Consider the following 10,239-nt stretch of genomic DNA (forward strand, 5'->3'; position numbering starts at 1 on the left):
CGCAGGCCAGGTTGCATTTGCCATTTTCTGTATTGTAAATATTCCTTCTGGTGCTGTCACTGAAGGTGTAGTTGGGAAGAGGTGTCTTAGTAGGTTCTCCTGAGCTTCCACCAGTTGACTCCAGCCTCCCATGGCACACCCCTGCTGTGCAGAAGGAACTGCAAAGAATCATCAAGTCAATTGCCCACTGATGATCACCTTTCCCACCTCTAATGTTTTGTCAGTTGAAAGCACCTGTAATATGAGATGTACACTAAAGAAATACTGTTGTGACTCGTGTGACAGAACAGCTGTAGTTGAGGACTCCTGGAGTTCAAAGAGCCTCCAGGGGTATGTCATCATGAATAACCATATGCCAGGTGGATTAGGAAAGAAATGACACCTGCCTGTGCCATTATGGATGGTTGGAATTGTGCCCTGGCAGCAGAGTTCAAGAGCTCAGACACCCTCATCCCTCTTCTTTATAGTCACATTACCTTGATAGCCATCTCAAGAACTGTTGGGACCTGCAATAATGAGTCTGGGCTTGTCTGTAAATTGTTACCTAGCTGTATGACTTCTGACAGGGTGCTCAGTCTGGATTTCAACTCTTATTTTTAAAAGGAGATTGTTGGACTGCTTTACTGTTTTGGTTACCACTGAATCCTTGTTATCTCAGTCCTAAGCTCTAAATAATCAGTAGGAGGTAGCTTTGTGTGCAATAAAAGATGCTGTGACTGAAAAGGCAATTTGACCTGGGTTTTTGTCGTTTTGTGTCATTTTCTTTTAAAATTTCCACCCCATCTTGGTCTCAGCTTCCTGTCCTCACCTCTCTCACTGCTGTAGGGCTCCGTCTTTACTAACATTGGTATACCACATCCCTCAAGAGTATTGAGGCTAAATTGAAGCTCACAAAGTCCCTCTCAAAACTTCTCTCCTGCTCCTGTCTGGCCTTCCTCCAGACAAACCTCAGTGCTGCCAGGGAAACACCGGCGCACACTATTGTTCAGGTCTTACTCTCTGAATATTCCAGGTGTTCTTAATCCCTGTAGAATAATATGCACACCCAAGACCCTGGCAGTATGAGGCCTGTCTGCCTTTTTAGATCCTTCTAGGAAGGGAGTTTGGGAAAGAGAAAGCTGGAGCATTGGGAGCAAGGGATAGAGTGGAATGAGGTGAGAGGAGAAAGGTGGGCAGGGGCCTTGGGAACCACAGCAAGGAACCTAGATTTTATAAAGCCAGAGAGCTGGGTGAAGAATAGTTATGGTTAAACTAATTCAACCCAAGTTTAGTTACTTAAAAATTTTTAAGCCTTAGGTTCCAAATCTGTTAATGACAGATAATATCAGTACTTATCACGTAGGTTTGCTGTGAGGATTAGTTAAGATAATGTATGTAAAGCTTTTAGAAAATTAACTGGCACAAAGTAAAGGCCCACTCAGTATTTTTCTTTATGAGTGCATCCAAATCAGAGTATTGGAAACAATGCCTACAATTTAGTAGAATGCATCAAATCACTTGGGGTGGTCTATTTGGGCAGGGCCCCAGCACAGGGAATGGGGAATTAAAGGGTAAGGAGCTTGGAATGAGGAAAAGGGAAGGGCCTGGTTGCTAGGCCTTAGAAACTCACCATTCCCTAGCTCCCTGTATATCCTTTCTTTTCTAGAATAAGCAAGTCCCATTGCCCAGCTATCTGCATTTTTTTTATTTTTTATTTTGTTAATCCTCATCTAAGGGTATTTTTTCCATTGATTTTTAGAGACTGTGAAAGGGAGGGAATTTGGATGGGAGAGAGAGAGAAACATCAGTGTGAAAGACGTATGATTGATTGCCTTCTGCAAGCATCCCAACTTGGCAGGCGATCAAACCTGCAACCCAGATACATACCCTTGACCAGAAATCGAACCCAAAACCCTTCGGTGTGTGAGCCAACACTCTAACCACTGAACAATAGGCCAGGGCTGTCTGCATTTCTTTCCATTTTCATATCATGACCTGGTTTAGGTAATGTTTCCGGTCTCACCTACTGTTCCCAGCCCTCTGTGGATCAAAGTGAAATCTCTCTAGATCAGAGTTTTCTCTCTAGAGCAAGCACACTTTCCTCCTGGTGATTTCTGTCTCTCTGTGTGGTTTTCTTTAAATTTATTAGTTATTGCCACTTGTAACTGAGAGCACTTCCCTGAGATGGCTTTTGTACTGAAGTTTTTGAGAATGGTTCCTATTGGTGATATGTTATATTGAGGAAGTGTTGATGGGACATATTGTAATATTGAATATGACAGCAAAATCTTAACTCTATAGCAAAGCCATTATGAAATTCTCAGGACATTTGCCTTCTACACCACTCTGCAGGGTAGAGAACTCAGAAAGTGAGGCATTCTGTATAGAGCTTTAGACCTATTTCCCAATATTCATACAGTGCACAAGGGTTCCCTTTTCTCCACATCCTTGCCAACACTTATTATCTCTTGGCTTCTTGATGATAACCATTTTAACAGGTGTGAGGTGATGTTTCATTGTGATTTTGATTTGCATTTCTCTGATGGTTTGTAATATTGAGCACTTTTTTCATGTACCCGTTGGCCATTTGTATGTCTTCTTTGGAGAAATATTTAGTCAGTTCTTCTGCCCACTTTTAAAAACCGGGTTTAATGTTCTTGAGTTGTAGGAATTCCTACAACTATATATTTTGGATACTAACCTCTTATCAGACATATGGTTTGCAAATATTTTTTCCAATTCTGTACATTGCCTTTCACTTTGTTGATTATTTCTTTTGCTTTGCAAAATCTATTTAGTTCGGTGTAGTCCCACGTGTTTTTGCTTCTGTTGCTTTTACTTTTGGTGTCGTATGCAAAAAATTGTTGCCAGGACCAATGTCAAGGAGCCTTTTCCTTACATTTCTTCCCCTAGGAGTTTTACAGCTTTGGGTCTTTAAGTTTTAATTTGTTTTGTGTTCATTTTTGTGAGTGGTGCTAGAATAAGAGACTTAAAACACATAAGAACCAAATGCAATGTATGAATCTTGTTGGATTCTGATGGGACTAAATCAACTGAAAAAAGACATTTGGGACAGTTGGAGAAATTTGAGTATGATTGGGTTTCAGATGATGTTAAGAGATTACTGTAATTTTATTAAGTGTGATATGGCATTGGCATTATGTTTAAAAAGGTGTCCTTATCTGTTAAAAATGCATTATTGAAGTATTCACAGGGGAAGTGATAGATATGTGAGGTTTACCTTAAAATACCAGGAAACAAAGTGAGTGTAGGGGGATTAGATAAAACAAGATTGACCATGAGCTGATACCTGTTGAAAATGGTTCATAAGGATGTATTATACTTTCCTTTCTTCTTTAATGAATATTTGAGAGTTTCCATAATAAAATTTTTTTTTAAAAGTCCTGGATTTTTTTTTCCTTTAAGAATAAACACCTTTATTACATGAGTTAAAGTAGGAGGGAAGAGGATTTCTGGGCCTTGATTTTCCTCAGATAGAACTGCAGCTCCTTGCCCTCGAGCACGTAGCCATCTGCTTGGCTACACTGGCCTGGTCTTGAAACAATGCATGAAAGAAGCTTGCCCTGTTGGAACTGCTCCTCAAGAAGACTGCTGATTTTGGTATTTCTTTTCCTTTTATTGTATTTGTTCTGAATTTTCTCTGATCTTTTTTTGTTTAAAATATCTTCAGGAGTCATCTTGGCCCCCTTCTTGCAGTCCAGGGGCAGTGCTTATTGGGACTGTACCACTGTTGGTACAGTGTGCTGTCAATGAGCACGATGCAGTTCTTTACTAGGGTCTTGGTGCGGACCAGTTCATTGTTGGATGCATTGTAGGTAACATCAATAATCCTTGTTTTGCCGTACAACACTCTGAGCCCCAAGAGAAGTTGCCCACGTCCAGCCTCAAGGCTCGGTACTTCTTGTTGCCTCCCCACACTCTGTATGCGGCGGGATCCAATCTTAGTGTTGCAGCAGTGCCTCCCAGCTCATATTTTCACTTTTTGTGGTAGGGTTTTCTCTTGCCCTAGGTCTTGCTGCGCTTGTGCCAGTTGTCCCGAGAGATACCCATGGCTTGGCGCTGGCTGGAAAGCGAGTCCTAGATCCTTAAAGTCAAGAAGCAATTTCATCTAGAAATTTAACTTGTCATGAATATGTACTCTTCTAAGAAGAGGACTCAGAACTATTGGTTGTTTCATTCCTAAATGCTTAATGTTTATTTTGATCTTTGTGACTAAAAGGGCTCTGGGTTCTTCTGCTAAAGACAAAGGGCAGCCTTTTTAAAAAAGTGAATGTTGATAATAGAAATGCTGGGAGCAGAATAGGAATATGTTCAAAATATGATCTATATGCCCACATTGAAGCTTACAACTATTTTGAAGACTTTTTATTTTCACCCTAGGTCCTTATTTTCCATGACAAATTCACATAAATCCACAATGTCTATTTTAGATTTTGTTGAGAGTCAGAATACTAGCATAGCCAGGAGTTTGGAATCAGGCAGACTTATATTCAAATATCCCAACACTGTGACCTGTGAACTGTAGTGATGGAGGATTTACTTAAATTTACTTAAACTCTCAGGACCTAAATTTCTTCCAACTGTGAGGGGCTAATTATAGTACCCGTCTCATAGCATTATGATTAGAATTAAATGGTTACATTCACATGTGAGATTTAAATTATGTTCTTGGGATACTATGAATATCCATAGAATCGTGTGTGTGTGTGTGTGTGTGTGTGTGTGTGTGTGTGTGTGTGTTAGAAAACCACTAGAAACTTTAGAATATGGCCATATGAAGACAGATGCCTTTTGTCTGCCTTTAAAACCCCTTCTCAATCATGATATATAATCACCTGTGTCAGAATAAGGAATTTAATCCTCGGAAGTGAATTTGTACAAAATTCCTATATTTCTGGAGTTGAGCATTCAGAAGTGCAATTCCAAATATTTGTCTTGTTTCCTTTGAACTTGATTTGTCTTCTCAACCTCCCCACTAGAGAAGAGAGTGAGATGTGAGAACCAGGCTTTAGGGACCATTTGATTGAGTGAGGATGGTACTGCTAGATGTCACCTGGGCTACACAGATGAGCGAGACTCAGCCGGTGTCCTTAAGAAGGCCTGAGACATATGTGTATATCTTCAGAGAAGAAGGAAGAAGAGGTGGTGTTAAGAAAGGCAACTTTTAAAGTCAGAATTTTTCATTGGAATCTTGGTTTCTCTGCATATCTTTGGCAAACCTTACTTCTTTGAATCTCATTTTTCTCAGTTGTAAAATGGGGATCTTTGTTTTACCAGTTGTTGTGTGTATCAAAGGAGAACTATGACATTACTTTTGAACTATAAAGAGCCATACAGACATTAGTTGATCTTTTATAGAGAGGGAGTTTCAGACTTGGGATCCCAAGAGGCATCAGAACAAGCTGAATGTTCTATAGACTCTTGGAGGCTGGGTCTGGGAAGGGCCTGAAAGAGGGTGTTAGCCCACTTTCTCTTGTTCTTTCACTCTCTTGTTCTGACACCCTGCACCCCCGTGCTTCCCCCCCCCCCCCCCGTGTTGCTCTTGGGCCCAGACAAGGAAGCTTCCCAGCATTGGGTCCAGTACTGTCCAGTAGAACTTTCTATTATGGAAATGTTCATGTATCTGTGATATGTGATTCGGTAGCCACTAGACCAGGGGTGGGCAAACTTTTTGACTCGAGGGCCACAATGGGTTCTTAAACTGGACCGGAGGGCCGGAGCAAAAGCATGGATGGAGTGTTTGTGTGAACTAATATAAATTCAAAGTAAACATCATTACATAAAAGGGTACGGTCTTTTTTTTTTTTTTTTTTAGTTTTATTCATTTCAAACGGGCCGGATCCGGCCCGCGGGCCGTAGTTTGCCCACGGCTGCACTAGACACATGTTGGGTTCTTGAAATGTGGCTGTGTGATGGAGGGACTGAATTTTAAATTTTATTTTATTAAAAATATTTTTTTAAGATTATATTTTTATTGCTTTCAGAGAGCTGGGAGGAGAGAGATAGAAACATCAATGATGAGAGAAAGTCATTGATTGGGTGCTTTCTGCACTCCCCCCACTTGGGATCAAGCCCACAACCTGGGCATGTGCCCTGACCAGGAATCAAACCGTGACCTCCTGGTTTATAGGTAGACACTCAACCATTGAACCACCCCGGTTGGACTGAATTTTAAATTAAGTCAAATTAAATTATTTAAAATCCTCATCCTAGGATATGCTTTTATTGATTTTAGAGAGAGAGGGAAGGAGAGAGAGAGAAAAACATTGATGTGAGTGAGAAAGAAACATCGATTGATAGCATCCTCTACATGCCCCGACTGGGTACAAACCTGCAACCTAGGTATGTCCTCTGACCAGAAATCGAACCTGCAACCTTTTGGTGTACAGGATGACACTACAAGCAACTGAGCCACCTGGCCAGGGCTAAATTTGATTTAAACTAATTAAAAATAGCCACATGTGGCTAGTAACTACTATATTAGACAGCACTGGAAACATTCTGAGAAAGTTATAAAGGGTACCTAAGCAGGCCAGAGACATGACTTGCCTTCTTAAGAAAGCTGTGAGACTCAGAAGACCTGGTCCTGGCTCTGCCTCCCACTGTGCGTGTGGATTTATGGCATCTGGCCTCCCCTCTGTTTAGCTCCTGATCTGTAAAGGGAACAGAAGGAAGATTGTATTAAATTCTTTCTAGTGCTAAATTCTTGACTCTATTGTGATTTGCCTTTTATTGGTGTAAATATTACTTCACATAGTAATATTTAATGGTGGGTTTGCTTCAAATAGCATACTGTGGCTGTGTAATTGTATGTGTGAAATTTGTTGTCTGCCCACATGCTGTCCTAGGGAAAATTTTCTCAGCTTTCTGAATGGGGACTTGAGTTTTATAAAAAATAATTCTTTTCCTGCTCCTGCTCTTATTTATGCCACACTATCTTTACTAAATAAGTGATTAACTCATGAATGTGCCCCAGTTTATACACTACCAATATTGAAATATTCCCCATATCACCCCTAGTCTCTAAAACGTGTGTAAGAGAGCTTCGACTGGGATTTGAGTCAGGAAAACCCAAACTGTATTGCATGTGATTGAGAGGAGAGAGCATTTGTTGGATCAGCTGGGTAAGTGATGTTTCTCAAGTAGCATACTCATAAATTTGAAAATATAAAGGATTGGCCTGCCACAGCCCAAGAACAGCTTGTAACTCTGATTTGGAATGTCATATTTTACTCTTACTTAATTAAATCTGAAAGCAGTGATTGGGGAAGTGGGTTTTGTAAATATTGCTCTGAAGCTTTCACATTTCAACAGAAAACAGATGCCAACTATTTTCATGATTATCGATGTTCAGTTATTGGAATAAAACACAAATCTAAGCCTTAGTACAGCAAAATGCCAGCAGTGGCCTGGGATGATGAGGGTGGGGGAATAAAAATGAATTTGTCAAGTTTGAGGAATAAATTGGCTAGGAAGACCTTCCCCCCCCCCCCCTTCAAAAGAGGCCTGAAAATGAAATATTTATCAGCAGAAGAATATAGAAACACAATTATAATTTAATCTGAGTCATAACACAGTGTTGTTCAACCAGGGAACAAAATAACTTAGAGGCAGAATAAAATTACTTCATTTGTGTCTCTGAAGAACACGATGTTCTGTTTGTCTGCTTGTGTCCTTGGGTTAAATGTCTGAGTGTCTATTCTTGTTCCCCAAGTGGTCAGTAGCTTTATTACTGGCCATTTGTCTAGAGTTGCTTTTCAAATAGTAATGATAATAATGATAAGTGTTTATTAAGTACCAGGTTCTATGCTTTGTGCTTTAGTTGTATCATCTCATTTAATCTTTACATTACCCTATAAGGTGAGTATCATCACCCTCATTTTATAGATGAAGAAACTGAGGCATGGAGAAGTTTGGCAACCTACCCAAAGTCTAGGTATCTAATCTACTAGGTGTCACAGCTGAGATTTGAACCCATGACCTCTGCTCTAGAGCTCAGCTCTTAGTCACTTGCCCGCTCCTCTCCTAGAAAGATGGGCTTGAGAGCTTCCTTCACTTCCTCTCAAAAGCCCATGTAACTGCTTTGGCAAATTTTGCCCTGCCATGTTCATTCATGGTCACTGTCATTAGGGAGGATTAAAGTGCATCAGGTTTTGGCTGCTTTGTGATATCTGAGCATTTCTGTGTTTTGTTTTTTACTCTGACTGTTCTTCAGCCCCACTTAGATCCCTAAATGGGAGATGATGCAGGATTCAATAGCTTCTCAGGGATAGAGAACAAAATTTTTTCCTCACACCTAAAGAAAATTTCACTTCTGGCCAGGGGGGATATTTTTTCTTCAGATTTTGAGTCTGTTTATGACTGATGAGTTAACACCCCGGTTTTCAAAGTATGCTTGTAGCTGGCACTTGAGTTCTATGAGCTGGTGCCACAGAATACTGCGTTCACACATGCATTATTTCACTCTCCACGTATTTAGGGTGCTCCCAGTCTGTACCAGGCCCTGTGCTAGGTGTTGGGGACATACTTGTGAACGTCACAGGCCTCACTCTCTGCCTCCCAGCATCCACAGTGTTTTCAGCGAAGGCACTATTGACATTTTAAGCCAGACAGTTCCTCACTGTGTGGGACTGTCCTGCTCATGGCAGGCTGTTCAACATCCCTGGCCTGGACCCAATACATTCCCAAGCAGGATGCCTATAATGCCAGCACACATTTCCATACGCCTCCAGAGGGCGCTGCTTTCCCTGGTTGAGAACCACTGCCTGGAAGACAGATTTGGAACAAGCATAAGTTTGAATGCATTCCCCCTCGTGTGGGTGTGGTACTAAGAAATTTGGCTCATACTAAGGACAGTAGAAGGAGGCATTTGCAAAAGCAGAGGGAAAACCAAACCCATTTCTCAGTGTCCTGCACTGAGAAGTTGGTGTGTTTATATGCTCCCCGCTGAGGTGGGACCAGGAAGCCTGCGTTCCTTCTCTTTTTCATCCCCTTCTCCTTGCTTACCCACCTACTTCACTACAACCCCTACCCCCAATCTTTACCAAAGGGTAAACCAGATAGACCTGAATGACAGCCTGAGCCAGGGGCTGAGGAAGACCCTGGAAAGAGGCATAGTGAGGGGTTAAGTGACCAGGAGTACTGTGGGGAAAGGAGAGAAGAAGCAGGACTCCTTGATAAGACTAATAGGCAGCTTGAGGACAAAGGTAGACACCTTTCCCATCCTCTAGACCCCGTGTGTGTGCTAATTCAGCTAATAGCAAGGTTTTCCCTATACCCTGCCTCCTCCTTACTGTTAACAACATAAATGTGATGGAATGTAATTTACCAGTTTTCTTCTTTTATTGTTTATGCTTTTTTGTGTTCTAAGGATCTTTGTATATTTTCTGTTCACAAAGGTTTTCTATTTTTTTCTTCCGGAAGTTATATAGTTTTAGCTTTTACATTTAGGTCTGTGATTCATTTCAAGTTAATTTTTGTGTATGGTGTGAGGTATGAGTCAAGATTTCTTTCTTTCCCTATGGATACCCAGTTTTTCCAACATCATTTGTTCAAGAGACTATTCTTTCCCCACTAAATTACCTTACCTCGGTGCCTTTGTCAAAAATCAATCGACCATTTGTGAGTGAGTCTATTGCTAGGTTCTCTGGTCTGTTTCAGTGATTTAGATGCCTAATCTTTTTTTTAATCCTCACCCAAGTATATTTTTCCACTGACTTTTTTAGAGAGAGGGGGAGAGAGGGAGGGGTGGGGAAGAGAGAGAAACATCGATTGGTTGCCTCCTGTATGCACCCCAACCAGGGCTGGGGATCAAGCCTGCAACCGAGGTATGTACCCTTGACCAGAATCGAACCCAGGACCCTTTAGTCTTCGGGCCAATGCTCTATCCACTGAGCCAAAACAGCCAGGGCATAGATGCCTCTTCTTAAGACCAGTTATCTTACTGGGGCCACCTGGTCCCCTGATCTTTTTTACTGTTAACAACATAGCAAAGGATTTATGTAGAAAAGAGTAAGGCTGGGACCTTGCCCTCCCTGGTGAAACCTGTCAAGTGCTAAGCATTGTGTGGGGCTGGGAATGAATGAAGCAAACGCAGTCTTTGCCCACATGGAGTTTGGAGACTAACAAGAGCAACAGATCATTTAAGGAAGAAAAAAGCCTAACAGCCCAAGTACCCAACAATAGAGGAGTGGATAAAAAAGCTGTGGTACATTCATGCAGTGGAATACTATACAGCAA

At 41.3% G+C, this 10,239-nt stretch overlaps 1 pseudogene; it reads right to left on the reverse strand.

Moving 5' to 3' along the window:
* Positions 1 to 3,346: 3,346 nt before the first annotated feature.
* Positions 3,347 to 4,336, reverse strand: LOC132217240 (small ribosomal subunit protein eS8-like; annotated as a pseudogene).
* Between the last annotated feature and the right edge of the window lie 5,903 nt (positions 4,337 to 10,239).

Source organism: Myotis daubentonii, chromosome 15, assembly GCF_963259705.1.
Source record: "Myotis daubentonii chromosome 15, mMyoDau2.1, whole genome shotgun sequence".
In the NCBI taxonomy this organism is placed as follows: domain Eukaryota; kingdom Metazoa; phylum Chordata; class Mammalia; order Chiroptera; family Vespertilionidae; genus Myotis; species Myotis daubentonii.